The sequence below is a fragment of the Peromyscus californicus genome, unplaced genomic scaffold (genome assembly GCF_007827085.1).
Source record: "Peromyscus californicus insignis strain IS unplaced genomic scaffold, ASM782708v3 Scaffold_4__1_contigs__length_199733344, whole genome shotgun sequence".
Taxonomy (NCBI): Eukaryota; Metazoa; Chordata; class Mammalia; order Rodentia; family Cricetidae; genus Peromyscus; species Peromyscus californicus.
This window is the reverse complement of record NW_026294562.1, coordinates 135076984-135093318: the sequence shown is the minus strand read 5'-3', so window position 1 is coordinate 135093318 and position 16335 is coordinate 135076984. Positions and strand designations below refer to the sequence as shown.

At 47.1% G+C, this 16335-nt stretch overlaps 1 protein-coding gene across 2 annotated transcripts in view; it reads left to right on the top strand.

Moving 5' to 3' along the window:
* Adamts17 (ADAM metallopeptidase with thrombospondin type 1 motif 17) overlaps positions 1-16335 on the top strand; it is a 323860-nt gene that overhangs the window by 42769 nt on the left and 264756 nt on the right. The window lies entirely within an intron of this gene.

Below are 16335 nucleotides of genomic sequence, written 5' to 3'. Positions count from 1 at the left end.
TCAGCTTCCTTCCCTTAGCTGAGCAGGACATCATGTACCCAGGGTGTGCCCAGGTGAGTGAGCATGTCCTTATGTCCCCAAGACTGGCCTCTCCAGAGGTTGGGTCAGACTTCTCTAGCAACCACACTCTGGATTGCCTTGTTGGGAGAGTAACTGGGAAACGCAGCCAGAGCAAATGAAGTTGGAGGCCCTGCCTGGATTTCTGTTTTCCTTTCCCATGACTTTTTTCCCTGATTCCAGTGTGGACAGTAGAGACTTCTTGAAGATCATCCAGCTTGGAGCATATTAAAGAGCGGTTACTTGGAGTCTTAATACACCACTAACTACCCCAACAGAGAGCACAGGAGACAGGAACTGTTCAAGTCACGGTGGGAACACAGCGTGTTAAACAGCTTCCAGGGACCGTGCCCTGCGCATTTTCTTCCGGTGATCTGAGGGTTCTACCAGCTCGTGACTGATGGCATTGGGCCACTGGCCTCACTCTGGGGGCTTCTGAGATTCACAACTGTCCTTCTACTGTTTGCTCACAGCTGGCCATGGCAGGCAGCCGCTGGCCCATGTTCCAGACGGCTACACATCATTTCTGGATGCCAGATAAAATAAAATGCTTTATAATAACCTTCTGACGAGGCTCCACTGTAAGGCTTTTGTGGGGGTGTATGTGTGAGTTGTCTCTGTGTGTGGGTGGGGGTGGGGGGTGTGTGTTCTACAAGGGCTGTGATGCTTTCCATAATACATGTTGCTGCAAAGTTGTTTATAAAGTGAGATTTTTGTAAAGCGGACCAAATTTTAAATTAAGTACATGAGCTTACCATTTAAAAGAAATCTGGAACCCTCCCATGGAGGGGAAAAGCTTTTGGCGCGTTCAGACCCAGCTGCTCCGAGTGTGCTTGTCGGTTGATTCTTACATTTTTCACACAGGATTATAACTCTGTAAATCAGATTTCTGAGTGAGGAACACACAGTGGGACACCTTTATGTATGAACGAGACTCTTTCCCCGTGTGACTATCTCAAGTGTGCATGACTGATTGACGGCTTCCTTCCACGGCTGGAGGTGCAGCCCTGTGCGCAGAGGGCCCCGGGGATGCTCCCGCTGCATGCTGCGCCCTGTGGACATGGGGATGCCATCCACACACCTGGCACGATGCCACCCGCACGACACCCCTTCCCTGATTTTGCTTTCTCACATGTTCAGCTGATGCCATGTGTGAAACCAGGGTTCCTACTGTAGCTGGATAAGGATGAAGGAGCTTTTTGAAGAGAGAGGCATAGGCAGCTAAGACTCTAATGAGAAAAACCTGTTAGGGAGCTCGAAGCACGGCTGGACCCAGGGCTTAGAGTGGTGTAAATGCAGCAGCCTTGTCCTCTCACCATCTCTGCCTCTTCCCTCCCTGCTGGCTTCATTCTCAGGTGGATCTGCCCGGTGGCAGCAAAGATAGCCTACCACGGTTCAGGGTGCTTTCTTCTCTGGGTTCGTATCCCCCAAGGGTTTCCTGTGTGTCAGTGTTGGTGGTGAACCTTTAGGAGGTGGGACCTAGTGGTGACCAGGTCCTTAGGAGGAATGCTCACGGCACTCTGACCTTGCTGTGGCTTTGTGTTTCATGAAGTGTGGTCTGTTTCTCTTTACGTGTGTTTCAGCCATTGTGATTCCGTATTCAGTGAACACCTTGCCAGAGGAGAGCCAGCACTAGTGCCATGCCCTGCAACCTCTAGACCTATTTTCTTCCTAAGGTAACCAGCTTTGGGGTATTTTGTTATGGTCACAGGAAATGGACTAATACATGGAACTTGGCGGTTGTGGCTTCTGCGTTTTTTGGTACCTGTGGGACGGTCACACCAGACTTCCTAAAAGGAGCTGATTGGTCTTATTTAGGTCCCAGAATGTACATGTACATTTGTCCCATGTACATCCTGGGACCTGTTAATATATTCATCAGGTATAGTCCTTTCTTCTGTTTCTATAACCTAGTGATACCATAGGTTAGGTTGGTTATAGGTAGCTATATAGGGTGTGGTCCCCAAAGCAAGGAGACATTGTCTTGTCAAGATGAGGTAAAAACCACTTCTTAGTTGGCATAGCTAATTGTGTCAATCTGTCTTTCTCTTTGGGTCAGACTTCTGGAAGGGCCTTTGCCCACAGGTGTTCATAATGTGCTTCTCAACCCCTAATACTCCCACTTAGCCACACCCTCCCATGGACAGGAAAAGAAGAGAGTCACATTTGAGCTAAGACAGCTCATGGCTGTCTGTAACTCCAGCTCCAGGGGATCAGATGCCCTCTTCTGACCCCTGTCAGCTCCTGTATGCATGTGGTGCACATAAGCTCATTCAAGCTAAATGCATATACACATAATACATATTTATTATAAGTGACTGTAACTCACAGATAGCCAAAGACCTGTAGGTATTTGATAAGGAATGTACACATAGGATGTCTGAAGAATCCCTGTTGCTCAGTAATAAAAAGACAACTTGGTTCTTAAAAACCAGCAGAGAAGAGGCTGGGAGATGACTGAGTCAGCTCTAGACTCATCTCGCAAACTGAGGGGTCTGAGTTCCACACCCAGAGCCTATGTATTAATTTTTAAAAAGCTGAGCATTGTGGCACAAGCTTGTCCTCCAAGTGCCAGGTCTGCCTTTTGTCCTGCATGTGTGCGCGCACACACACACACACACACACACACACACACACACACACACACACTTACACTCACGCACCCACACACACATATATGCACACAAGCATGCACACACAAGCAAAGAACTCAAATGACTCTACAAAGAAGATAATACAGATGGTCAGTCGATATATAGGATGCTGAGCACCGATGGTCACCAGGGAAATTTAACCCAAATCACCCAGACACACCCTTCACAACCACTCATACATCAGCTAGATTATAATTAGGAAAAGAAGGGCAACAGTGAGTGTTGATGGGTTTAGAGAAATTAAAACCTTCACATGTTGCTGCTGAGACATTTTAGAGTAAGTTTGGAAGTTGCTTAAAAGTTTTAAAATTGTGTTATGACCCAGTTATTCCACTTCTGATTTATATCCAGGAGACTTGAAAACATCTGTTATGAAAACTTGCACACCAGTGTCCTGAGTGGTATTGTTCACAAGGGGGAATAAAAGAAACAACCCAAATGCCCATCTACAGGTAAATGGTAACTAAAATGAGCACATTTGTGGAGTCTTACTTGGCCATAAAAAGAACCATACACAGATATGTGCTTCACCAATCACAGATAAATTTTGAAATCATTCTATGAGTAAAAGAAGCCAGGCAGAACATATGAGGTACTTATGAGAAAGGCCTAGAATCAGAAAAAAAAGTATTCAGATAGAAAGGATATTAATTATTTGTGGTGCTTACAGTGGAGGAAGACAGAGAAAAATAAGGAGCGGGTGGCAATTATTAGGGAATAATTAAAATGTTCAAAGTATGGTGGCTCCATAGCCCTGCGAACATACCAAAAACCGTCGATTCAGACCCTTACGCAGATTGCATGTATGGTATGTGAATTTCATCTTAATGAAGCTGTGATAGAATTGAAGGTCGGTGGAATTGATGGCAAACGCCTAGACTCACAGCACTTGGGAGGGACACCTGACTGTACACAAGACCACATAGTCTCAACTAAGTGGGTGTGGCCTAAGATGTAAAGTGTAGCACTTTAATTATAAACTATAGCCCAGGGTTAGAAACTCTTTACAAGCAGAAGTAAAGGGGGGATTTGGGAGAAGACAAGATTCTGGGTTCTTCTTTCTACAAAAGGACAAGCCCAAATTCTACCTTTTCTTGATATCAACTGTCAGAAGCAGATAGGGGAACACGTGACTCTTCACATGATAAAGATAATCCCCTAGTAAAATTACCTGGTCAGTTACTAGAGATGCTAAAATGAAATCTAGCTAATGTGAGAAAATATAAAGAGAACTAAAGCATGGTGGGAGGTCAAATGGATTTTATAGTAAATATAAAGGCATTAAAGCCCTCAACTGAAAGATAAAGACTCAGAAGTGACACTGAGAAAGTTAAGAGCATGGGCAGACATTCACAGATCTGATCAAGAGGGGATGCAACCAGAGAAGCATTAACCCAGTACTATAAAACCCCAGTACGGCACCATCTCCTCTTTGGTTCACTTACATTTTAAGTAGTGAACAACTTGTAAGGCTCTGGGGCTGGGTCTAGCAAGGGGACCTTTGCTCATTGGTCTTTCAGTATGGTGAGAACTCCAAAAAAGAAAACAGTGTACTGTAGTGATTTACATGAAAAAATCCTGGCCAAGGCCTCTTGAGAAACTAGCTTTGGAGTGGTGTGCACAAGTCAGTCAGGTGATTACCTGCTGGGGGAAGAACTTTCCAGAGGCACCTACAACACATCCCGGGGCTCTGGGCAAGGGGCAAAGTGCTTGATCTCAAGAAGACTGGTGTGGGGGCGCTGGTCTCCTAGTTGGGTTTTACAGGGTACCCTCACATCTGAGCGTGAGATGTTCTCATGAGGCTGAGTTGCAGGACATGGGTTTTCCCCCTCCACTGGCCACTCTTGTTTGTTTACTCTGGTGTCACTCAAGGCTGCTTGCTCAGGGAGGTGAGTGTGCGGGAAATGACAGCCCTGACTCTGAAGGACCCATTGGTAACTTCTTGGTAATCCATTGTGTGCATCAAAAGGTTGTAAGTTGGAGCCCAAATGGTCCAGAGTTTCCATAGGGCCAGAAGGGCCAAAGCTTGTGACTAAGAAGGACCCTTGACTCCCAGGGTCCTTGCATTTGGGAAAGATTTCTTTAGGAATGAATCACATTCTGGTGACTTGGGCTAGGTCCCAAAAAGAATAACCTGGCCTCTTGTCCCTTCCTTGTGCTAGTTGGCCAATCATTCAAGTGTTCTCCTGCATCTCAGGGACACCTGGAGACCCCACAGGCTTTCCGTGAATATACACTGCTGTGGAAAGGTTGTGGGTGTTTGACGCATCTGGAAGAACCCCGAACAGCCAAGAGGCCCATAGGCTACAGCTGTGTTGTTCTTTCCTCAGCTCTGGGAACAGTGAAGTGTGTCGTTCTTCTGTTTATCCGTTTACTTCATTCCCTTACTCACTCTAAAACAACGACTAACACCTACTGTGTGGCCTCATCTGTGTAGGGGGTAGAAAGAGGAGAAGGGCTGATCCAGTCCTCCAAACCTTGGCAGCCTGGGGAGAGACGGAGGGACCTCACAGGGTGTGGCCAGGCCTGAGGAGCTGGGGGAGGGCAGAGCCTTCAATTTTAGTTGGATTTGGGGTGGAAGCAATGAAGTTGGAGAATTTGGGTCACTCGCTGGCCCCTTCCAAGGTGAAGGGATTCTTTAACCGTCTGAAGATTTTTGTGCTTCCTTGTGGAAGATGAAAAGCCTTCTGTTAAAAGAAACAATGCCCAGGGTCTCCACGGGGGACTCCAGGTGCGGAGAAGGGCGGATTGCTCTGCAGGTTTCTGTTTGTCTTGTCTTGCTCTGGTTGAAACACGAGCACGTTAATTAATTTCTTCCCCCAAGCTGTGTGTTGGTGGAATGTTCTATTTACCCCCCACCCCTCTTCCATCAACTTTGGAGATAAAGCTGTCAGGCTCCGCTAGCCTAAGCTGATCTTGCAGCCAAGGACTGCACTGGAAAGGTGGCGAAAGGGCCAGGGTAATTCTGAACACTGGTGTGTTTTGTTTGGGTTTTCAAACTGCCAGACACATCGGAGCATGGCTCTGAGGTGGTTGTCCTATGGCGACTCTCCACGCTGTCCTGGCTGGGTGGCTGTACATACGGTGGTGACCTGTCCTGTCCAAAGAGAGGGGCTATCTGTCATGGGCTAAGCCCGCCTCCTACCCCCACTTTACATATTTATATGTTGACCGTCGTAACCCCCAGTACCTCAAGATGTACCTGTTTTTGCAGTTGTTCGGGTCTTTCTAGAAAGAAGAGAGGACCTGATAGTAAGCCTTGGTTCCATATGAATGGCATCCTCATAAATAAAGGGAATTTGAGGTGCTGGGGAGATGACCCCGTGGAAAGAGCTTGCCACACTGGTAGGAGGACTTGAGCTCAGGTCCCCAGAACCCGTGAAAAGCCAACACAGCAGCATGTGCCTGTGAACCAGAACTCCTAGAAACATGGAGGCAGAGGCAGGAAAAGCCCTGGCAGCTCCACGTGGGCCAGCTAGCCTGATATATGCAGCAGTGAGCAAGAGGTCTCATCTTAGAGGAAAGGTGGGGACCGGCATTTTAAAGTGTCCTCTCTCTCTCTCTCTGTCTCTCTCGTCTCTGTCTCTGTCTCTGTCTCTCTCTCTCTCTCTCTTTCATGGAGAGGGAGGGAGAGAAGGGGTAGGGTGGTATGATCAAAGGAATGAATTTAGACATGTACAACATGTAAAGACACAGGCATAGGAATAGAAGATGACCTTCTGTGAGCCAAGGAGAGAGACCCAGAGTGGACGTTTTCTTCATAACCCTCAGAGGAACCCAGCCCCAGAAACACCTTCATCCCACACACCCAGCTTCCACAAAGTACATTTCTGTGGTTTTAGCCCTCCCCCACCCCCATCCTGGGATACTTTGTGGCAGACGGAGTCAGATGACAACAGTTTCATTTACAAGTACATTTTATATTGTTTTCAAGGTGTAGATGAAGAACAAAGATGGATGTGAAATTAACCAGAAAATTTCACGTTTTTCCTTAATTTGGGGTCTTCTGGGGTGGTCAGGCCTAGACCTTCTACTGGTTTAGGCTTTTTTTAGATGAGTCTGACTTGCATTTCCTACGTGTCTTCATTTCTTTTATTTGCTAATTAATAATTTTTTGCTGTCGCTCGTTCTTTTTGGATACAGTGGAGGTTCTGTCCTCATGCCCCATCACAGGGACGGCAGCGTTCTCCAAATCTCTGTTCCATTTCCTAGGTTCATGTTTCCAGCAGGTATCTTCAGCGGTGGGTGCTCAGAGCACCCGGCTGTGTAGGGTCTGGGTCTGACGGGTGCTCACTGAACAACTGTGGCTTTCTTTGGGGGTAGGAAGGTGGTAAGGAGAAGCCCGGCTCTCCTTGCTTAGACGTCTGTGCGGCTGCAGTCTGCAAATGCCGCCGGAGGGGAGAGCAGCAGAAACAGAAACCGAGTGAGGGTAAACCCTTCATGGACTGGTTTTCCTCAGCCATCCGTCTCCAGGAACTCCTCAGTCCTCTCTAGTCTCTATGCAGACGTCTTCCCATTTCCTCACCTCTGAAATAGGTGATTGACTTCTTTCCTCATCTCTGAAATAGGTAATCGACTTCTCTGACCTGCGGCCTGGCTCTCTTGGAGACCCTAGGGGCTCTCCCCTTTTGTTCACTGCAGCCCCCTCTCTGCAGCCCCCTTGGGCTTTGGAGACACTGAGCAGCACACTCCCTCACCCTCCCTTCCCGTTTCCCCTGCAGCGCCACCGCTCAGTTCTACCCTGGCCTCCCGGTCTCTCCCATGTGGTCATGTGGTTTTGCGGTCCCTGAAGGACTGGCACTGGGGCATGGTTTCTCTTGTGAACTCTGTGTCTACACAGGCATCAGCCAGCTTCAAAATCTCTGGACTCCACCTTAACACCCCCACCCCCACCCAGCACCGTGCTTTTCTTCATTGCTGGAGTGCCTAATTCAGTAACTGGTTCCTTTACTCATGAGATAACTGTGGATCCACAATCCAGGAGCCCCACTTTGTAGCCCTCCCGTGTTCACCCCGTCAGTCCTAGTGCTGTGAATGTCACCAACAGTCTGCTCGTGTCCTTCCTCCTCAGGTTCCTTCTTGCCCAGATACCGTCCCTTCTCATAGGAATCCGTTACCCATAGCAGCCAGGACGACCCAGTCAGCACAGAAGCCCTAGGTAGCATCTCGCTCATGGGATAAAGAGCAAAAACACTCGACACGCTCCTGTTGACCTTCCCTGTTTGTTCCTGCCCGTTGCTCAGGCACCCTCCAGTTCTTGGCCTATGGTTTCTAGAATATGCCATGCCCCTTTCTCTTCTTGAAGCCCATGATGGTTTACATGAGAATGTCCCCCATAGTCTCTGGAATTTGAACACTTGGTCCCCGGTTGATGGTGCTGTTCAGGGAGACTTAGGAAGTGTGGCCTTGTCAGAGGAAGTGTGTCACTGTGGGGAGGACTTTGAGAGTAACAATGGGTTCACCACTTTCCATTTGCTCTCTGCTCCATGCCTGTGGTTCAAGGTGTAAACTCTCAGCCCGTTGCTCCAGCTAGTGCCTGTTGCTGACATCCACACTTCCCTGTTCTTGTGGACTCTAGCCCTCCAGAACTGGAGTCCTAAAGGAGCCCTTTATAAGTTGCCTTGGTCATGGCAAAGTAACAAATACAAGGCCTGTGTACACACCGATGCTGATGCGGTCTCCGGGGGTCAGAACTGGTACATTTTCTCTGTCAATCAAAGAGTTAAAAGGTAGGGGAAAAAATCCTACCAGAAATCTTGGGGAGTCCTAATCAAGCACTATATAGTACTGGAGGACTAGAGGGCCTCTCTCTGGGTTCTTAATCTTATTAGTGGAAAAAGAACAGGCTCAAATGGATGCTTGAGGACAATCTATTAGAGTTTAGAAGAAAATTTCTATGTTAGTCAAGCTGCAAATCTTGCAATTGCCCTAGAGGAGAGTGGAGAAGAGACGTGTGTGTGTGTGTGTGTGTGTGTGTGTGTGTGTGTGTGTGTGTGTGTGTGTCGGGGGTAAAGGTCATCATTCCACTTCATTTAAGTTAGCATAGCGGGAAAAGGAGCTTTAGAAAAATGGATGAGGAGTTTAAAAGCCTCCTTAGGTTTTGGTCAGCATCTGAAAGAGAAAGACAAGAAAATGAAAAGGGATAGTCACGCTATTAGACTGATGTCATGCTAATAGACTCAGAAAGGTGGACAGACCCTGCTGAGTCCATGGAGATTCTGAGGCCTTCACTGGAGAGCGGCATTCTTGGAAGGAAAAATACATTTAGGTGAGCCTACCTTTCTGGGTCCTCTAGCCAGGTCCCCAACCTGACCTGCCTCATTCCATCAACCCTCCCAGGAGGAGACATTACCAGGTCACCTAGAGGGACACTCCACTCTTTACTAGAACGTCCCCATACTAGACTTGCAGCCAGCATTTCTATGATCCCCACCTGTTAACTCTCCGGACCCCTTGGTTTTGACCCATGTCATGACCTTGGGAAACCTTATTTGACTATCCTGTGACCAGTTCATTTGAGTTGTTGAAAGAATTCACTGTAATTGAATGGTAGGTCCACAGGGTGGCACTCTTGGGAGACGTGGCCTAGTGGGAGGTCTTCATGTCATTTGGGTATATGTCTCAAAAAGGCATTGTCAAACTCCGGATCCGTTCTTTGTCTTTCCACTGTCCAGTCCGCACACAGGTAGTCCCATCAGGAAGTGTCCTGTGGCACCATCTGCCACCCTCACTAGAACAGAACTGACACAAGTTCCAACGCTTTTGAACTTTCTGGAACTGTGAACTAAATAAATCTTTTCTCTGTATAATGTTACTCGTCTCTGGCATTTCATTGTAGCAATGCAAAGCTGATTAACATGACCTTGATTTAAATTGTGGTTACTTTTCTTCCTCCCTCGGATTATCTCATAGCACTGTCTGTTGCTGTTTCCTCGCACTTGTCCTGGTTATAATTTTAAATTGTATTTCCTGTTTATTTGGTTAGTGTCTATCCCTTCCTGATGGTCACCAGCACCGTGGCAATGCTCCCCACTCTTGGGTCCTTGATACATATCCGTGAACTGGATATCTTCTGATTTTACTTGTAGGCAGTGGTTTCTGCATGCTTGGTGTCTTTGTGGCTCTGAGCATGGCTGGAAAGATCCTATGGGGCCAGGCCAGCTCTCCTACCCTGGCTCTACTCCCTTGGCAGAGTATAGACACGGGTCACAACAACCGCCTAGTGCAGAGATGATTTTGAGTTTCAAGGGTATCAGCTCCTCATTTGGAATCTTAACCACACAGAGAAGAAAAAAAAAAAAAAAAGCAACTATTTTCCACCTTTCTTTTTTAAGGAATTTACATGAAAAAAGATGGCTTTTATAAAAATGACTTGGCCTTGAAGGAAGTTATTTAAAGAATTCATACTTGGAGAGCAAAAAAACCGTTTCCCTCCTTCTTGTAAGAAACAAAAAAATAGGAGGGCATTATTTTTCAAGGATGTTGGATTTATACAGCTGCCAGGGGCTTTACCTGGCTGGGAGCTCAGCTGCACACATGGGATCATTATTTCAAGTCAAAGAGGTAGCTTTCTATAAACAGGCTCTTTGCCTTTTATTTTATTCTTTAAAGAAGCATTTCTTTCTCTTTTTCTTTTGAGCTGACAATTTTTTTTTGGAGAGCATCGAGTATGTAAGCTATGTGTGTTTGGGTTGTGATACCATACCTAAGCACCCGCTGCTGGTCCCATCTGACCCAGGCCCTAACCTGACTTTGATGCAGAGTGTGGCCCTGGCATCTGGGATTTGGGAATACTGGGTTGTCAAGGACTCTGGCCTGTGTTAGCCCATCTCCATCACCGGCAACTTCCTGAGTGTGTTCTGTGAGATGGTGACTCAGAATACAGGCTGACATTCATTTGGGTCTCTGGCAGTGTTTTGCCCCAGCATCAGAGTGGAGCTCAGTGGGAGGGGCTTGGGCAGCACCATGCATATCACCTGTGGTTCCTTTGAGGCACCAGGAGGAGGCTCTGGGTAGGATTTATCTGGACTTATGACTTCAGAAGGCTTCAGTCCCTGATAGCAGGAAAGGCATGGGGGAGGATCCTGGTCATGGCATGGGATGCGGTAAGTCTTCTTAACTCTTGTGTGCAAAGAGGTCACTAAAGTGAAGAGGGCTCTCAGGGTCTTCTCTCTCTCCGTCCCTCTGTCTCTCATGCACTTGTTCATCTGTTGGAGCGTGTTTGCCGTAATCACAGTCTCCATCTCTGAACTGCAAGTTGGAGAATAAGGAACAGATGGCCTTCCTCTTAACCCAGGCAGATTCTTTATAACTCACCACACTGGTGTGAGGGGTCTCCTGGAATCCCCTACCTTGCTTACAGATAAGCTGGAGGAACCCAATGTCTGTGGGGTTGAGACAAGGTCTGATTTGACGCTCAGGCTTCCTGTGGTCCCCTGTCCCATGAGCCACAGTGAGGACACATTCCTGCTTCTGGCCTTGGAGTGCTGATATGGAAAGGCTGACACCAAGGAGGGCGTTTGTCCTCCCTTACTCAACTGTCCGTGTTTCCCATTAGTGCCACCAGTCTTTGCCACCGTGGCCTGAAGTGTCTGTCCCCTCAAGGTTGTTCAGTGCCCTTGGGTATCTTCCTCTATTTCCTCCGCTCTGTTTTTCTAATTTGCTTCTGTGATGGGGAAAGACATGCTCTTCCTGTGCCTGGGCACAAAGAGCACATTGAGAACATTTCTGGAAGTGGCCTTAGGACACTAGGGTCTTGCACAGCAGGAGATGGAGGAATTCAGGGATGAATTTCATGTCCAATATTTTACCCATTCCCCCCTCCCCAGAGATTGCTTAAATACTGTTACTACCTTTATTTTTTTTTTTAAGAGCTAGAGATAAAATAAAACTCGGGGCTTCAAGCACACTACACTAATCTTCTACCATTGAGTCATACCCATACCCTGATACTTTTTTTTTAAAATGAAAAACAGTATCTATTCTATTGGATTGGTTAATTAATAATTGAGAATTTTTTTATTTGCCAAGAATAAAATTAGCAACTATCTAACCATTTATATTTTGTTTTGTCTTGTTTTGGTTTTGGTTTTTCGAGACAGGGTTTCTCTGTGTAACAGCCCTGGCTTTCTTGAAACTGGCTCTTGTAGACCAGGCTGGGCCCGAACTCACAGAGATCCGCCTGCTTCTGCTTCTCAAGTGTGGGGATTAAAAGGCATATTCCACCACCACCTGGCCCCCATTATGTAATTTTAATGTGTGTGTTTCTATGTATGAATGTGGTAAACATGCATGTGCTTGTGTGTGTGTACATGCATGTGCCTGTGTGTGTGTACGTGCATGTGCCTGTGTGTGTGCAGAGGCCAGAGGGGGTCACAAGGTGTTCCGATCTTTTACTCTCCCCCTTCTGCCTTGGGACAGGCTCAGTCACTGGAACGAGGCTGGCAGCTAGCAAGCCCTGTTGAAGTCTCCTGTCTGCGCCACCTCCGGGCTGGTTACAGGCATGCATGGCACCACGCCTAGCTTCCTGCGTGGTTTGGGGGTTCAAACTCATGCTTGTGGCAAGCGCTTCCACCAGAGCTCTTGCACCACCTCCCAGGTCCCCACCTGTGTCTGTGCTTTAGACAGGCCCCACACTGTGGAACAAATAGTTTTCTAAGTAGTATACAAGTCTAACGTATAGACTACCCTTCGTGGCCTCCTGGCTTTCTTTTCATCCATGTCTTATCCCCAAAGACCTAGCGTGTCTTCTGTAAATATTTCAAATTGGAGTCAAGGGAGAATAAACGCAAAATAAAAGAGTAGAAGTAGTTATTTAAGATCTCCAGGTGATTACCAGCTCAGCAACGGGCTGACAAAGGAAGCTGCAGGCTTGACTTTAGAATTGACTCCTGGTGTCGGGGTGGGGGGTGGAGGAGGGGGGGGAGGGCCGGAAAGAGGGGAGAGCCAGGGTCCAACCTGGCCAGGATATGTCCTGGTTGGTAGTATGAAGGCCCCCACCTCTCCCATGGTGGCTTGGTAGCAGAGCTTGGGGAGCCCCCATCCAGTCACAGGCCTTCTACCTGCCCTTGATCTCTTTAGTGGTGGGGAACCCAGCACTGTGTGATCCTGAAACTTGAATTTCCTCTGCCTTGAAGGTGCTGATGAGCATGTTGGTATCTGCCTATCAGGGTTTATTTATACGCTTTAGGGATTTTAAGATAAACATGTAGGGAGGCTCTCTCCTCAATGCAGCAGCAGCCATGAAGCATTAGTGGGGTGGAGGGAAGGCAGGTCCCCTCTCAAGTGCTTCCACACATCCCCACCCCCAAGAGGGACACCTGCATGGGAAGACAGTTCAAGTCCGCAATGTCCTATCTCCAATCCCCAAATCCAGGGTTTGCAGACTGAATAGAGGAGTGGTTCTCAACCTGTGGGTCGTGACCCCTTTGGGGGGTAGAATGACCCTTTCACAGGGGTTGCATATCAGATAGCCTGCATATCAGATGTCTACATTATGATTTGTAACAGTAGCAAAATTACAGTTATGAAATAGCAACAAAGTAATTTCAGGGTGTGGGGGGTCACCACAACATAATTTTATGGTTTATGGTGATCACAGCATTAGGAAGGTTGAGAACCCCTAGAACAGAGAAACAGAGAAGGGGGAGGGGTTAGATAATCAGCACTCATGTGCAGTTTGGTGGGAGGGACTGGTTCCGAAGTTCTTTTCTTGTTTGTTTTTTTGAAACAGGATCTTACTACTATGGAGCCCAGGCTGATCTTGAACTTGTGACTCTTCTGCTTCAACTTCCTGAGTACTGGGGTCACAAGCATGATGCAGCGGGCCCATGGCCTGGTTCTGGTAATCTGTCACACAGTAAGGTGACTACGCTCTGTAGCAATTTGTGATTTATTTCGAAAAGTCACTAGAGAAGAAGGGTCCAAAGGCTTCCTGCAGATGGAAATGATAAATGTTGGAGGAGATGGACATGTTAAATTGCTTTGATTTAATCATTGCGTACTTTATAGAAGTACCAAATTATTATACCATGTAAATGTGTAGACAATATTATGCATTGATTAGAAAAAATTGCCAAAAACAAATAAAAATGGAAAAGCTGAAATAGAAAACAAAACAAAAACAAACCCCCAAGCAAGAACAACCTCAGTGTTTCTGACCCTTGTTTTGTGATGAGGCCTGGCCTGCCCTAAAATGTGGGGCTATCATGAAGCAAGAAGCTCCATTTGTTCCTTCTAATTCATTTCCTTTCTTGGCTTTGTTCAGAATTTCCCACTGAGGATCCTCCAGGGGGCTTCAACAAAAGGAGGAGCAAATGAGCCATCCAGAGGGGAAACCCTTTAAAGCACAGTGTGTTTCACCTGCTTCTTGGTACCCCAGGGCCTGAGTTCACTCTCAGCTTCTCATGCATCTGGTTTTGTTTAGAGACAGGATCTTACTATGTTGCTCAGGATGGTCCTGAATTCCTGAGTTGATGCAGTCCTCTTGTCTCAAGACTCCCAAGTAGCTGGGTCTACAGGCTCTACCACTGTGTCTAACATATAACATCATGTTACGTAGTTCTGTCATATCCATCATGGAGAGAGAGGGGCAGGTGTTTCTGTTAGTTCTAGAGGGTAGACTTGGCAGACTGACGCCCAGTGTAAGATTATGCTGTGAAACATCCAGGCTGCACCTGCTTTTCACATGGTGGCAGGTCATACCCTGGGCTCTCCAGTCTCTGACGTTCAGACTCTTAGAGTGGTGTTTTAATGCACCTGTTAGGAGCCACTAAAGTGCAGCTCTTTCTGTACTGTGGCAAAGTGTAAAAGTAAGTGTGCCCAGCCAGTGAGAACCTCTGCAGGTGAGGACACCAGCTGGCAATGTCCAGAGATGAATTATTCTAAGTAGACATTAAGAGAAGCTGAGGCCACCGGTGAGCTGTTCACCTGGGTGAAGGTTAGCATGCAGGATCCAACAAAGCTCCTCCTTGGGAAAGGCTGTCCCTCAACTCTGCTGTTTTAAAATGAAACGCAGTGACTCTGTACAAATTCCAGGTCAGATAGGTTGGCAAGTGTGGGAGACCAGAAAGTGGGTATGGTATCATCCTTGCTCTGCCTTTCTAGTGTTGGTGAATGTGGGTATGAGTCCATAGATTTTCAGTTAGGAGCCTCATTCATTCTGTCAATACGTTGCCAAGGCGATGCCATCCAAGACCTCACTCTTTGTCCTCTCTTGTTCCCCTGTGAGGCTCAGCAGGCTGGCTGAAAGTGGAGCAGTCTATGGGGTGAGGAGGTGTCCTTGTGTGACATTTTACAAGTTTATGATGAGTCTGGTGACATAGTTTGCTTCCAGATGCCTTCTGTTTTTATCACTTAGAGTTGAAAAGTGGCTTCTGTATTTTTTTACAAACTCAGATATTTTTTAATAAGTGGATAATTAACTCACTACTTGTTGTATAGATTTGGAAATTGCTGAGGAAGGAAGGAAAGGGAATAGCACATATCACTCACTGTTAACGTTTTAGATTTTGCTTGCTCGTTTACTTACTCGTTTCCCCGAAAGTACTTGTTCATATTGTGTTTCTGCAAATTTGGGACCCAGCCGTGTATAAGGTTTTATAGCTGTGTCTCTCTACATTGCGGGGTTGCCCTAGACTGGATTTTCAAGGTTGAATCCTTCTTAACAGTGGCAGCTTTCTCTGCACTTGGGGATTTTGATGGCCTCCCAGGGTCTCAAGACTGCACAACACCTTGAGCAGCATTACTGTTTACAAAACTCGACCCAGAGATCCAGCACGTTCATGCTGTTTACTTTTGCTCCTGGAATGGTGATAGGTCACCTTTATGCAGACTCGCCACACATGTGGTGTTTTACGGCATGAACAGTGTAGCAAGCCTTTTCCCTGTAAGCCACTGCTAATAAGTATCAAATTGCCTTCCACATCTGGATGCCTATGCACCTGTTGGGCCTGTCAGTCATTGCTGTACACAGAGACCTCATCATACTCAGCAGCCCTCAGAGGTGGGCTCTGTGAGTGAAAATAGATGTTTGTCTAAGTAAGATCTTATGGAGGAACACTTTACCTAAAAAAGTCAGGAGAGGAATCCCACACATCAGTAATTACCCTTCCTTGTTTTGAGGAAAGAGCACGCTGTCAGCCTGGGTGTGTGTTATGATCTGACTACGCTTCTCCATTGCTTCTGTGTCTGTTGATGTTCTTGACTCTCAGCACAGTTGCTGGGATGCTCATCTCACAGGGGAGTATCCTGGTCTCAACCAAGCTGATTTTCTTGGTTCCAGATGTCATAGGGAAGTGGGGGTACCTGTCACGCATGTCTGTGCCGTCACCCTCAAGAGCTCCCACATCCCTCAGTGCTTGATGCAGGCTTCTCTCCCTGCCTGCTGTGTGTGGCTCTCCATGTTCTGTTAGGAATGGCTTTCTGCTTTCTGATGATCAGCCCCAGGTCCTTCCTTGGCTGTGAGGATGAACAAGGTAGAGTTTCATTTGATGGCTGATCCCTCAAGCTATTTCTCTGGCTCCCATCTGGTACCACTCGTGGCTGGGAACTCAGGCCACCCCAGGTCGCCAAGGAGATCTGCAGACTTGGGGTTCATCAAGGCCACATGAGGCTGATCATTCTC